The sequence below is a fragment of the Peromyscus californicus genome, unplaced genomic scaffold, assembly GCF_007827085.1.
Source record: "Peromyscus californicus insignis strain IS unplaced genomic scaffold, ASM782708v3 Scaffold_23__1_contigs__length_62951481, whole genome shotgun sequence".
Classification (NCBI taxonomy): Eukaryota; Metazoa; Chordata; class Mammalia; order Rodentia; family Cricetidae; genus Peromyscus; species Peromyscus californicus.
This window is the reverse complement of record NW_026294534.1, coordinates 55,159,167-55,173,849: the sequence shown is the minus strand read 5'-3', so window position 1 is coordinate 55,173,849 and position 14,683 is coordinate 55,159,167. Positions and strand designations below refer to the sequence as shown.

General features: G+C 37.9%; 1 protein-coding gene and 1 long non-coding RNA gene across 6 annotated transcripts in view; one reads left to right on the top strand and one right to left on the bottom strand.

The window, feature by feature from the left end:
- Marchf1 (membrane associated ring-CH-type finger 1) overlaps nt 1–14,683 on the bottom strand; it is a 780,423-nt gene that overhangs the window by 459,094 nt on the left and 306,646 nt on the right. The window lies entirely within an intron of this gene.
- The window catches only part of LOC128119161 (uncharacterized), a 40,380-nt gene that overhangs the window by 17,319 nt on the left and 8,378 nt on the right, over nt 1–14,683 (top strand). Inside the window, exon 2 of one of the 2 annotated variants that reach the window (XR_008221483.1) lies at nt 1,176–14,180. This is a non-coding gene — a long non-coding RNA (uncharacterized LOC128119161). Of the gene's footprint in view, nt 1–1,175; nt 14,181–14,683 lie in introns of those variants that run through there. The other variant, XR_008221484.1, reaches the window with a different exon arrangement.

Sequence of the window (14,683 nt, the reverse complement as noted above, 5' to 3'; positions counted from 1 at the left end):
CTTCCAAGGTAGTCACCTTCATGTGGTCCCCTCCCCTGCTCTCCATCTAGCCCATCTGAAGAGATTTTAAAAAGCATAGTTAACCTAGGGCATGTTGGTATAGATGCAGTTTCATCAGGGTAATGGTGAGCATCTGAAGTGACCCTTTTGCAAAACAATCATGACTCCTATACAGCAAGTCTTCAGAACCATCCTGTCCAATATTCTAACACAACTTTAATACAATCAGCTGAAGTCCTCATGGAGATAGCCTCTTGCTGTAGAATCCTTTCTAAAAGAAGCGGAGGGTTGCTCTAAACTTTCCCTCTGTTCATCAGTCTCAGCTCAGAAAGAAATAAAAATGTGGAAGCTTGCATGAAGGAACTGTGTAAGGGCTAGTCTCTTCTAAAACTTCTGTGCCTTATCTCATCACTCAGAAGGCAAAGGAGGATGGAGTTTGAGGCCTGCTTGGTATGGAGCAAGTGACCGTCTTAAAAACTAATCCATATGAAGTTAAATTGATGTTGGTTATGTATTGCTGTGGTTTACAAGTCACATATGTGACCCGTAACTACAAAGGAGACACGTCCTTATTTAAAAGCAATTGTTAATCCCTTTATCCAGGACTGTCTTAATTAAGAGGAGGTTGGCAATGGAAGTCTATAAATCTAATGGTCTGTGACAAATACTAAAATGTAAATTATAAACTTCTTTGGGAAAGGCATATTGCCAGTGTTTACTCCACAGAAGCCCCTGGTAACAGCCAAGGCAATTTTCCAGACAAAGTTAGACTTCAGTACTTTTCTCTAAAATATTCATTAAAGTTATAGGAAAGGAGATTTCCAGCTTGAATTAACAAAGTGCCTGTCTTAATCCTGCATCTCATTATGCATGTAGAGTGATCCTTTGTTTACTGTGAGATTTTTTTTTCGAAACTAAGACTTAAAATTTAAGTTAATTTGACTTGTACGGTTGAGTTACTTCAATTTGCTATCTTTTATCTTGAAATTTAGATTACAAATCGAATTTCAGGAAAAACATTTCTACCTTAGAATATTTTGCACACTAGACAAGAGGATATCTATTAAGTCTTTTTAATCAAATATTGAGAGTTAAGAAAAGTTAATTAACATTTATCCAAGCTTATATTAGGATTTGTGATAAACTGAGATAAAGCTTTGTGACTGTTTTTCCAGGCAGAAAAAGATGTGTTCCAACACTTCATTTTAATATTTGGCTGTCTTAGAACACGGGAACCCTCATCAGCCGTGTCTGTGGTGTATGTTCACCTGGGCTGTTCCTCAGGCAGCTCCTGAAATGCTTTCCAGCCAGAGTGTGAAGGCTCTGGAGCAATCACCTCATGTAGCAATTGAAAGCTCAGGGAACTGCTGGGGATCACAGTTCTCCTGTGGGAGTCTAGGCAGATTACACAGTCATTAACCCCATGGAGTAAAGGAGGAGCCGTGCATCCGACAGCTGTGTGCTAACAATAAGCAGACAGTAGCCACGCCATCAAAGATGAGTCTTGCTGCTAACTGGTTTCCTCACAATTTCGCACAATCCAGATTTATAAACTGAACTCTGTGGAAACTTTGGACTATAATTATGAAGCTGTCATGAAATTTCACTGTTGCCTGGACAGTTCCATAAGAACCCCGGAATGTCTGCATTGCTTCTGTGTACTGACTCCAGCCCTGGGGATTTGGAACACCACTGCAGTCCTGATTCTAACACTCAAGACCTCAGCTTTGCCCAAGACGTCTGCTTTGCTGTTCTTCTCAGCACAGGCTTTTAAAAGAAAAACAAATCAAGCAGTGCATCCCATCCTCTACTCTGAGACCCATCTCAGGCTTTACAGAATCAATAAAGGAGTGCGGAATGCTAAGGGGCTGGTCTGGATGGCAATTAAGCAAGAAAGGAGACATTAGGCAAAGACAGGAAAGCAAGAAAGCACCTGGTAACACACTAGGCGGCCAGACTGACAGTCCAATCCCATGAACATGTACTGAGCATCACCCATGTCTTCTCACCACTACTGGGAATGCATGGGAAAGAGGAAACTCATGAAAACCTTAAACACAATTTCCATGTCCAAGGAATTTACTGGGCCTTTAGGAAGATAAGTAAATCAATTTTTTTTTTTTTTAAAAATGGCAGCCTACAACTAATGTATAAAATTTGTAAAATACTGAGCATAAATGTCAGAGAAGACTTCAGTAACAAGAAGTCACTAGACTCGAAGCAAAACCAGGCCTGGGTAAGACAAGACACTATTTGAAATAACACAGAGTAGGCATTTGTCCAAGTTGGCGTCCCTGCTGCTATGATGAAACACTGACCAGAAGCAATGGGGGTGGGGGGGGGGGATGAGTAAAGAAAGGGTTTATTTCAGCTTCCAGGTCACAGTCCATCATCAAGGGAAACCAGGGAAGGAACTCACACAGGCATCTAAACCTAGAGGCAGAACCGGCATAGAGATTGTGGAGGAAATCTGCTTACTGCCTTGCTTTCCATGACTTGCTCAGACTACCTTCTTATATAACCCAAGACCACCTGACCAGGGATGGAACTGAACTCCCCACAGAGGTTATTGCCCTGCATCTATAAAAAGCTCTAAAGCATAAAACGCAGCAGGAGAGTGGCTGAAAGCAGAACGCTAGTGCGTGCTTGTTTGTTTGTTTGTTTGTTTGTTTGTTTTTCTAGTTCAAAACAGCCTTCTAACAGTCCAGCTGTTTTACCAGACCCATCAGAAGCTTGTGCAGCTACGGTAAATGCAGATATGATACATCTCAAGCTGGTAGCAGAACTTAAGGTTTTACAAGCATTCAACATCTAAGAGTCTGAGCTATAGAGTGTTGAACCATGGTTGCACAGGTGCTGAGGAAACCAAGCACTATGTGAATTGGCCAAGGATACAGTAATTGCTCAGCCAGTTAGACTGGAAATCTCAGCTGTCCCATTATGATTCTTAAGGCTTGGAGGATTCCTGGAGAGATGCTGGTCTTCAGTCTGTATTTGGCCCCCAATGAAGCAGGTCCTAATATCAGTGAAGGAATGCAGCAGCCACAGAACAAATAAACCTGTAACCAAGAATTAAGCTCACACAACTCCTGCACCTAAGTCTCAGCAACCATCATGGGAGAGAGAACAGGCAGATCTTAAGAGTCAGAGGAGTAGGAAGTCTGCTGTATGACTTTGTGTCCTAGAAATGAAAAGGAAGCTATACCCATAATACTTGAGCTGTATGATTATCTAAACAAGACCCAAATAATCAAAGTAGTTGCCTGATAGCTAAAGGCTGCTGGGAGAGGGAGAATTAGTCTCTCCCAAGGAAGGGCCCCTCGGAGAGGTTGGTTATATTATGAAAAGTAGTCAGCCCTGAAATCACATACACACAAACCACACTACCCAGACTCAGGTTGCATTTATATATTTTTACGCATGTGTATGTGTGTGTGTGTGTATATAAAACAATAATAATAATAAAAAAGAAGTCATCAGTTTGAAGGGTGGCATGAGAGAGGTTGGAGTAAGAAAAGGGAAGGGAGACGTTTTGTAATTATATTGTAATTAAAAGGAATGTTTTAACACCCTTTATGACACAGTTAAAAAAAAAAAAAGAACAAGGAGGAGGAGGAGGCAGAAGGAAGGAAGGAAGGCATCAAAAACCCAGGTTTCCTTCTTCTGTGTTCTTTATTTCTGGGCTGCTAGCCACATTTAGGGTGGGTCTTCCCACTTCAAATAACCTGATTAAGAAAGTCTGTCTTAGAAATGCCAGCAGCTTGCATTTTAGTGGCCTCTAGACTTAGTCAAGTGGCCATAGCACATGACACTGTAAATTTTCCCTCAAGGGCTCTGAAGAGGGAGTTCAGGCCACTTAGTGGTGAACAGGAAAATAAGTCGCCACCTGCACCATCTATGATCCAGTGGAACTGTAACTGAATTGACATTTCCTTGCAAATCTGTAAGTGCCAGCTACAGTGGTGACACTTTGTATTTCTTCTGTATTGGAAATGCTTTTGTATTTTAAGGAGCTGACAATAGAAGCCAAGCGAGAAAGAGGAGCAACTGAGTGTTATCTCCTCCAATTCATTTAACTGTCATTCACTTTTATGCCTCTCCCACTGGGTTCTCTGAGAGCCTAGCTTCTCTGAAACACGCAGCCCAGGTACCTTGCCCCACTCTGTATTCCAAATGGGAGCACAGGCATCTAGGTGGTAGAGGCTGGTGATTAAGGGCAGATATTTTCCTTCCTGAGAAAGTCTTTGCTCCCTGTGGTTTTGCTGGGAGACGCTCTCCCTTCAAACAAAGTAGGTCGTGGAAGCTTCCTTCTGTAGTTTTAGCTCTTTCTGGTTGGCCTGGCATCACTGGATTCTCTGGCTTCATTAGCTCTGGGTAGCACATGTTCTGCTGCTGCCAGTCTTGGAGGGCCCCATCATCTAGTTTACTTCCCAGGCACCATCATTCCTTCCTTCCCTAGACTGCATAGGCTTTTGTACCTGGGTCTTTCCTTGACCTTTCAACTTAAAACTTCTGAATGGCAAAAATTTAATACTAATCACATTTTTTCCCCTTTCTTGACTATGCTTATACATCATATCAAAAAACTCTTCCCAATACAAAACAATCAAAATCAAGATTTCTTTCCATGGTTTCTTACAGTGTTTTAGTTTTACAGTTTATGTTTAAGAGTATGACCTCTTTTGAGTTAGTTTTCTATAAGGTGTGGTGTGTAAATAAAGGTTAATTTAATGGACTGTGTGTGTAATTATTATAGCATCATTTGTTTTTAATAAAAGACATATTATTATAAAAACAATTCTCTTTTTTCACAGTGAAAAAGTCTTAGAATTATTCCAATTATTCTCTCCCATCCTTGATATTAATTTTGTCATTTATTTTACTCTCCATATGCTACTTAAAAAGCAACATATTGTTACTGTTTATTTTCAGTTAAGTCCAATTGACCTGTACAGGTTGTTACCTGCCAGGAACCTAGTAGTACTGTGTCCCAAGACCACCTTTTCCCTTAGAAACCCAGTGGTCACATGGGACTGACTTAATGTCACTGAAATGGATTTTCCTAGTCCAGCCAGATACGCTTCCAGGAATGGTCTCATCTTGCACTGTGGGACTTTTTGTCCCAGAGTGCTATTGGGCTGGTTGCCTTGGCAGAATGTGTCTGTGGTTGTGAGTTGCTGAACACAACAAGCTTTAAACAATTTCATCTTCTTCCATTGAACATGATAAGTGATAATAGTTGTTTAAATATGATACTCAAAGTAATTTTCAGATCACTCAAAAATCTGCAGGTAATAGCCATCAACCTCCTATGAAAAGTACGTCAGATATGTGTAATGCTGTTTTAAAAATATCTAGACTTCTCTTAAAGTGCTTATTTGTGGTATGTGTGACTTTTTAAAAATTATGTTTTTTAACATTGTATTTCATGAAGAAAACAATTTGTGAAAGTATCTTCTTTTCCTTTGGGGGTTTCTGTATTTCATAATGTTTTACAATTGAAAAATATAGTAGTGGGCAACACAAATACCCATAAAAGAGAAAAGTGATTAAGAGATAGCCTTGTAATTGCAATACAGGACAAACGTGTGTTTATGTTTCCTCCATGTATGTCTTCAGTTATTTTAATCATTCATTACTCACAAATGACTCCATTTTGAAAAGACTATTACTTTAAGATCATTAAAGAATGTCTCAAATATTGGAAGTAAAGACAAAATATGTAACTGAGTGACAGGGATGTAGGTGAGCAGCAGAGTGTATGAAGCTTGGAGTCACTCTCCAGCAAAGAAAGGAAGGAAGAAAACAAGGAAGGAAGGGAAGGAGGGAGAAAGGAAAGATTGCTGTTCAGGAGAAAAATGAGACTTCTACTTGTTTTCAAATTTTTAAACAAGAGTTTATATATTTTTCTACTTTTTTGAAACTTCAGAAATGAAGCAAGTCCAATTGGAGAGCTGTTGGTTACCATTCAGGTGTGCTCGTGCATGCCACTACTGTGCCCTGAAGCTTATCATGTCATGCTGGTTCTTGTACCTCATGGATGTCAGAGCTGATTAGAACTGTTGGTTGTCTCCTTTCTCCTTTGGGAAGCTTGCAAGGTGCTTTCTGGTACCATTTTTTTTAAAGATAAAAAATAAGCAACCAAAACCCAAAAAAGTGAAGCAAAGCATTTTTAGTATTTCTTCTGGGAAGAAACTTTAGCTAACTATTTGCTGAAGAAGAAACAATGTTGCTATTTACCCTCAGTGATTGGCACAGTAACTTGCCCTCCACTTCCCCATCCTTCTTTTAGATAGAACTATTGTGACAACAACCCCCACCCCCCCCCACCCCTCCCCCGTGACATATGTGAGTGCCACCCTTTTTAATTACATTGAAGCAACTTCATGGTATGTTTACTGCATTGCAGAATGCAATTAGGCCCCGTGTGATGAGCAAGGAAGCATAAGAAAACAGCTTTGCAGGGGAGTTAAGATTGATAGACCCGGCCCTACTTGGTGATTAGGGGAATAAACTACAGCTCGTAACCTGTGCAGTACAGATAACAACTGCAACGTAATTTTCAGCATGAATGAACCAGTATGGTCCAGTGACAGCAAATTTCACTGTGAATGTGAGATTACAATGGAGGGCTGAGAGGAGAAGAGAAAATGGAAGTGCTTAGAAGAAAATGAGTTGATAAGAAAAAAAATTTGAAGACCTGAATTTTACAGGCTATTCTTTGGTTTATCAGAAAAACAAGAAACACCAGAACTAGAGGCGATACAAATAACCCCTACCATGGTGGATTTATTTTTTGCTGTTATTATTTTTTTTACATCACATATAAACACAGCAAATTGTTACTGTTTCTACACCAGCTTCAAAACAGAACTTTGGAAAGTATTTGGGGCTGGAGAGATGGTTCGCTGTATAAAGCGCTCGCCTTACATGTGTGAGGACAGGAGATCAGAGCCCACCACAAGTGTGTAAAATCCAGGCAGGCCTGGTGGCCCATCTGCAATCCCAGCACTTGGGAGGTGACACTCCCCAGTGCAAGCTGGCTACCTAGAAGAGCCCACCACAGTCAACCTGCTCCAGTGAGAGACACTGACTCAATAGATAAGGTGGAAAACCATTAAAGAAGGCATTCTACGTCAACCTGGGGCCTCCGCATGCACGCTCCTAAGGGTGTGCCCACACATTGCAAACAGCCACATTTATATCACACACACACTTGTAAAAATATTTAAAATACCAAGTACTGTGGAAAACATTTTGAAGTTAAAATACTCATGTCTTAAACAGAATGATGAAATAATTCTTCAGGGCCCCAATTCTATAGTTTTGTTTGTTTGTTTGATTTTTGGGGAGTGTTTTAGGATATCTAAGTTATCATATAGAAAGTTATCAAAACAAAACTATGAAAAAGAGTAACAATAAACTCTTACTGATCTCCTTGGATGTTATGATTTTATTATTTTAATTAACTTTCACAAAATTATGAGAAATAGGCAATGAAATAACATCTTCCATAAACAAAATGTAATGAATAAATTTAATAGTAATTTGATCACTACAGTAAATTATTAAATGTATTTGTAAATATATTTAATAATCATAGTAAATTGATTTTTTGTTTTTCTTTTTGAAATTATTACATAATTAAAATATTTCTCCATTTCCATCCTTCCTCTAAACCTTCCCATATACCCCTCATAGTTCTCCTTCAAATTCATGGCCTCTTTTTTCATTTATTATTATAACATGATTATATATGTATAGATATGCATATATATTTCCTATATTTAACCTGCTCAGTACATACAATGATACTAATATGTATGGGAAGCTACAAGGCCTCAACGCTACACAAAGAACGACATGCAACTCAGGAAGGCTGAGAGTGGGAGAAATCGTCTTCCCCAGGGAAGAGCACACCAATCAGTTATCCAATACCAAGGTGGTCACCCCTGAAACATACATACCAGTGACATTATGCAGACTGAGCAAGTTACATTTAGAAATATATGTATATATATCTATATCTACATATATGTATATATTTCTACATATATGTATATACATTTCTACATATGTATATGTATGTATTATATATGTATCTATGTATATAAACATAGATATGTATATTTAGAAACATGTATATATACCTACATATATTCTTGTAATAACAATTAATGAAAAAAGAGGACATGAACTTGAAAGAAAACGAGGGAAATGTAGGAGAGTTTTGAGGAAAGAAAAGGAAGAAATCATGTAGTTATATTATAAACTCAAAATTAAAAGAAAAAACAGAAATAATATCTGTTAAAATGTGTTAGGAAAAAGTAAATGTTTTAATTTCAACTAATGACAATGAAGTACTTAGAGGTTAATGTCTTAACCTTACCCAAAGATAATCCCTCTTAGGGTGCTTTTAAATAAATTGACAGATACTATTATTAGAGGTTGACATTTTCTATACTGCAGTTGGAAAGGAGAGTTCAGATTGATGCAGGAATCATGTATTATTGCATCTGTGTTTTATAATATAAACATAAAAATTGCTATCATAACTGAATTGGGAAGATTAAAATAGAATTGCACAAAGTGAAATACTGCATGTGGAGTATAAATAAGTGGAATGTCAAATGGGTGCTTCATTTATCACACAAATCCAAAGTCTGCAAGAATGAAAATGTAAACATTCTAGTTTTCTTATATTTTTTGAAAAGCAAAGGGACACACATGGATGTACATTTTTATTTCATTAGTCTCAACAAGTGATGTGATTCCAGACAAGCCATGAAAAATGTTCAGTGAATGGCTGATAAATGGATGAAGAAAATGCTCTGCTTCTGTGATTGAAAAATATGAATTAAAACCACAGTGTGTTGTCCCTGCATGATTACCAGAAAGATTACAGTTTAAATGACTATTCTTGAGGATATTGGACAAGGGAAGCTGCTGTGAGATATCTTTCTGTATGCTGTGAATATATGCTGTTTCCATTGGTTAGTGAATAAGGATGTTTTGGCCTATGACAAGAAAGTTTATAACCAGGCAGGAAATCCAAGTAGGGAGACAGAGAGAAGAAGGGTGGAGTGAGGAAGACACTGGCCACTGAGCAAGGAGCAGCAAGATGCCCGCAGACCGGTAACGCCATGGCCACGTGGCAACTTATAGATTAATAGAAATGGGTTAATTTAAGAAGGAAGAGTCAGCTAGCAAGAAGCCTACCATAGGCCATACAGTTGGTAATTAATATAAGCCTCTGAGTGATTATTTTATAAGCAGCTGCAGGACTGTGGGGCCAGGTGGAACCGGAGAAACTTCCCACTACAGGAGGCATTTTGTTTTCAATACTAGGAAAATGTAGTTTTGGAAAGAGTTCAACATTGTCTAGTAGTGAATATATGCATTCCAAAAGACCAATAACTTCCATTAACAGTGAAAGGTGACATTTCTGACCACAGGGTTTAGCATGGAGTTTATATCATATGATTAGATTATGGATCTACAAAATTTCCTGATTAATTGAATACAATACAGAACTACAAAGCAGAACTTTAAGATTTGGGGCTGGAGTAATGGATGGGTGATTGGCTGAGATAGTGAGGACCACAGGTCGACCAGGGAACCCTTTTTGAATTTGCAATGCTGATTTGGTGTTAAAGCAGAGATGCTAAGTGAGCTATTCTTGTGCAAAGGGCTGAGCTGTGATTGGGAATCTAGAGTTGTTCCATAGATGATTGTTATAGTTATACCACTAGCTTGTGCTATTGAGGAAGTAATTAGAAACAATGGAAGAGAGACCGGTCCCTGATTATAATTACAGTAAACATTAAAATGTGACTGCACTATGAAAATGAAGAAACAAGTTAATAAGAATGCATCCCAGGCATTTCCCAACTGCCTTGGAGCTCTTTCCTTGTACCTACAAGTCACTTTCCACAACCACCTTATGCTGATTTCCCCTCTAACACTCTCTGTCCTAATGAATGTCTCCCTCAGTCTCCCTCATTCATCCATCTCCCACCTGCTTTCCAGGAAACATCCAAAGTTTTCTGACCTGATTATTCTCAAGTTCTTGCAAATTTCTACTTTGTAACAGATAGTAGTTTATGGTACTTGTGTGAGTTTCCGTCATGGAAAAAACACCTATGCAAGTTGTGAACTTTCTCACATAATTATGTAATTATACAATGAAAAATAAATGAACAAATATAAAAGACAACAATATTTTCTTCAGAAAACCAGACACAAGACCCATTGCTTTCTTGAGATTAAAATGCTTAAACTTTATGGTGTTACTTTGTCTGAATGAATTCATGTAAAATTGTAACTGAAAAAAATTAATAAATGGAACCACATTGTTTTTTTTATGTGTATGTATGTATGTATGTGATGTGTGTGTGTTTGTGTGTGTGTGTGAGTATGTGTGTGTGTATATATGCATGTGTTCAGATGTGTGTAAGTGCACTTGTGGGTGAATGTAGGTTATGAGTATAAGAATGCATGTGTATGGAGCCTGAGGCTAATGGGAGTTTCCACTCCTTGCTCTTGGCCTACTCATAAATGTGGGCTCTCTCAGGTGAACCCCGAGCTCTGTGATATTGCTCATATAGCTAAATAGCTTACTCAGGAGATTCTCTGCCTCCTGCTTTCCAGCTCCAGAATTACAGTTGGGCTGCCAGGCTCACTGGCATTTACATGAATTCTGAGGATCCAGTGTCTCTGGTCTTCAAGCTTGCTGCTAACATAGCAAAGCTTTAAGTACAGAGCCATCTCCCCACTTTCTTAATGTGCAATTATATCAGTAAAGGAATCTGCAGTATAAACACATGGTAAGAGAAGCAGTGACCCTTCCATTCCTTGCTTTGATTTTCTATTTTTCAATTTTGATTTTATTTTTCTATTCTTCCATTATATCTGTAAAAGGAAACACAGGATAAAAAACTAGATGGAGAAAAGTAAGTAATCCGTGTTTACTAAACTATGCCTACATCCTGAGTAGGGCTAGATAAACAAAGAATTTTTATTGTTTTACACAAAGGCACCAATCTGGGTGGGCAGGATTTGGGATAAGTAGGAAGACTGTATACCAGTTAAAATCCCAACAGGAAGGGGATGGTATATTCAGAATTCAGTTAAAGATGATTTACTGACTAGGCTATCAGTAGGAAAAATAGGCAATATGCAGAAAACCTATAAAGGATGGTGAAACATCCATGGGAGTAGAAACAATGGGAATTCATTACTTCTTAGTATGAAGGAACAAAGTGAAGGTCATGGACTGCAAGGCTGCTCTGTAAAGGCTGCACTTCGAAACAGAAGAGTGGAGCACCAGAATAGTTTAAATACCCAACCATCATCCCCTCACACTTTCATCTCTGGAAGCCATGTTTCATTGCTGAGCCCTTTTGTTAGCCACAGGGGAAAGGAGCTGGAATAAGGAAGTGTGGCAATTCCCAATCCTGACTGAGCATCTCAACTCTGTCCCAGGTCTGTGTAATTGATTGTGAAACTTACAAGTGGCACATTCATCAATCTATCATGTTAATAATAATTGCCTTGAGCAGAGATGATGAAACATGACTTATACTGCCAAGTTACGATACCATCAATAATTCATGTAATTGATGATAAATAAAACAATGTAAAATGAAGGGGTAATAAAATAGGATAGCAGGAAAATACAAAGCTGACATAAAGTAAATACTTAAGAGAACATTTAAGTTAATGCATATTTTCCAGCTAAGTAATAAATATCAATTACTAAAATGTGGCATTGGAGACACGGGACAAAAAATACACAGATATATATGCATATTAGACTAGCAGTTTTTTAACCTATTTGATACTTTGCATGAATGGAAATAGCTCGGCATGAAGCAAAGTTTGTTAATCCAATGTTTGGCCGTATTTCACAAAACAGTGATAAAAGCCATAGGCATGGTGCAGAACTTAACTCACAGTGTGGTTCTTCCTGCATCAAAGGGGCAACACATATTGATCTTGGCATGGCAATAAAGGTAAGCTGAAAGAAATCGGGTTGAAATTGTATTTGCCGTCAAAAACTATGCAACAAAATTAGGTGAAGAGTGCAGAGGTTCTTAATAAACACACAAAAAATTTTTATATGCTATTACTTAAAATTACACAAGGCTTATGTCATTTCAGCTGTGGCAAACGTCTCACACTTTCCAGTTTACATACCAATGACACCTACTCGTGGAAGTTGGGTTCTCAGAGAGGGTTATGGAGAGGAGACAGTCTGAGTGTGAGCTTTCATCTAGTATTCACAACAGCTTGACTAAATCTCCAGCTCAAGACATTGTTGCTCTCCAACATTTACACTCCACATAATGCTAAAAAAATTACAAGATTGTACATGTCGCTTCCCCATTGTGGTATGACGCCACTTGACTACAGATTTTAAGATCTATTAAATGAGAATTTCAAGAATTCTTGGCATCTGATTTAAGAAAATCCAAGTCATTTTTCCTGGGAAGCACTTGAGCAGGTGGATTTTTTACCAAGCTGAGTGCTTTCCATTTTCTGTTATGACACTTAGTATTTCCAGAAACAACCATGTGGGACAGGCAGCAAAGAATACACATGTTTACTTGGGATGAAATAATGCTCACCCATGAAGTAATAATACCATTTAAATATATTAAGATAATATATAATTGGGAAATGTAAAGCTATGTTTGGCATTTTGGTCTTGGATTTATCTTCTGGAATGAACTGTGTATTGGTGGGTGATACAGAATTGAAGAGAAAATGCACACAACTTAAACATCAGTGTAGCTCTGTGTTTGCACTAACTACACAGGGGCAGTTTTTTATGTTTTCTCTTTAATATTCTAGACATGATTTTATTCAATATGAGCAAATAGGTTTGATATTACGAACTTTTCTTATGTCTTTAAAGGAAGGAAAAGATTTATTTTATACTTTGCTTGCAGTGTAGAAAAATGTTGAGGAAGAAACAGTGACCACTTTCTGAACTAAATGTTAAAAAAAAATGTGGTATGTGATTAATAATTTTATCTAACACATAAATCCAAAAGTTAAAACTATGGTGTATTTTAAAAAAGCGTATCTGAGAATATGTGTAATTGGTGACAGTGTGCAATTTTATCAGATTTCAGATAATAAATTTTGTTTGAGATCTCAGGTGTAATTATAAGACAAATTTAATAGGAATATAAACTGGTAAAATCATAATATTCTGAAACTGTCCCTGCTAAGTGTTTCTAGGATTCACTTTACAGCAAATCCACGTGGTTATTGCCAATTAAGAAAAACACAAGTTTTATGGCAGCATGTGCATGTGCTAATGAAATACTTTTGTTTGGCTGCAAGAATGCTTAGTCCTGGATCCCTGAGTCCTCTTAGTTACCAGAGCCGCCACATTCTGCTGATCTCTAGAAACATCTGCTTCCTTTCACTGCTGTATCATGATAGCTACCGTGATTTTTAGGGCACAGTTTTTCCCTCAAAAATCATTGTTTCACATGTTTATCTAGTCTTATAGACCAGAAGTTCTCTGTTCATAGAATTCATGCCTACTTCATTAATATCTCTGCCACAACTACTGCAGCCAGATTTCTCTGGACACCCTGTGCATATAGAAACTCTTCGTTTAGTAGATGATGACTAATCACCGAGCCCAGCTCCCGTATGTCTTATAACAAAGACCATTTGGTTAGAACATTTGTATGTACTTTTTCAAATTTTTCCAACAATTCAGAGCTGGATTTCTCAAAATATGCCTCTAGGACAGGGAGCATAAATATCACGTAGAAGTTGATTGTTAGTGATAATTTTTTAAGGCAGAATGACATGGCATAGACAGAAGTATTGCCAATCAGTGAAAAAGAAGCAAGGTATATGGTACAGTAGAAATAAAAAAGATAAACATGTCCTATTCCTGAGTTTCTTTACTGTCATATTGCTTCAAACAAAAACATCTCAGTATAGACAAGTGACCACGTTAAGTGTAAGGAATGGGATTTACTTTATACGTGTAAGAAGGTTTTGAGACCCACTGCCAGGATCTTTGAACATTCTGTCATTTTGCACTTATTAGCCAACAAGCCAGGCTGCCAGAGTTTCATGGACATAGCCAGAAGACAGTCTTGTTCAGTGTGGAGCAAAAGGACTTTGTCATTCACTGCAATAAGAGCATGGTGAGTGTGGCCATTTTCTGGTACTGGTTCTCTGACTTGCAATATCTGCAGCTTGATGCCCAAGAGCCCAAGAGCAGCACTGATGACAGAAGACCAGCCCAGGCTCATCCCAATGTCTGATCATGGCTTTGGCTCAAAAGGACACACAATTTCTGGACAACCAGCAAATCTACCTTCTGCCCCGATGGAGGTGCTATTTCCATTTTCCAATGCTTGGCAATCTACAAATATTGATAAATCAATAGTCTAGAGAACAAACTATGACTACTTCTTTGTGTAAGATAAGCAAAAAAACAAAGACTCTTGGGAATGTGTGCTTGTGTGTGTGTGTGTTTCCATCATGTAGCAGGTATTTTTTCGCAATTTAATTAATAGAGGGAAGACATATGATCCATTTATAAATGTCATTTTTAGAATTACTTGATACTAAATATTAGTATATTTTAATGTTAAATATGAATATAAATATTATAATCCTTTCTTCTAAAACCAATCAAGAAAGA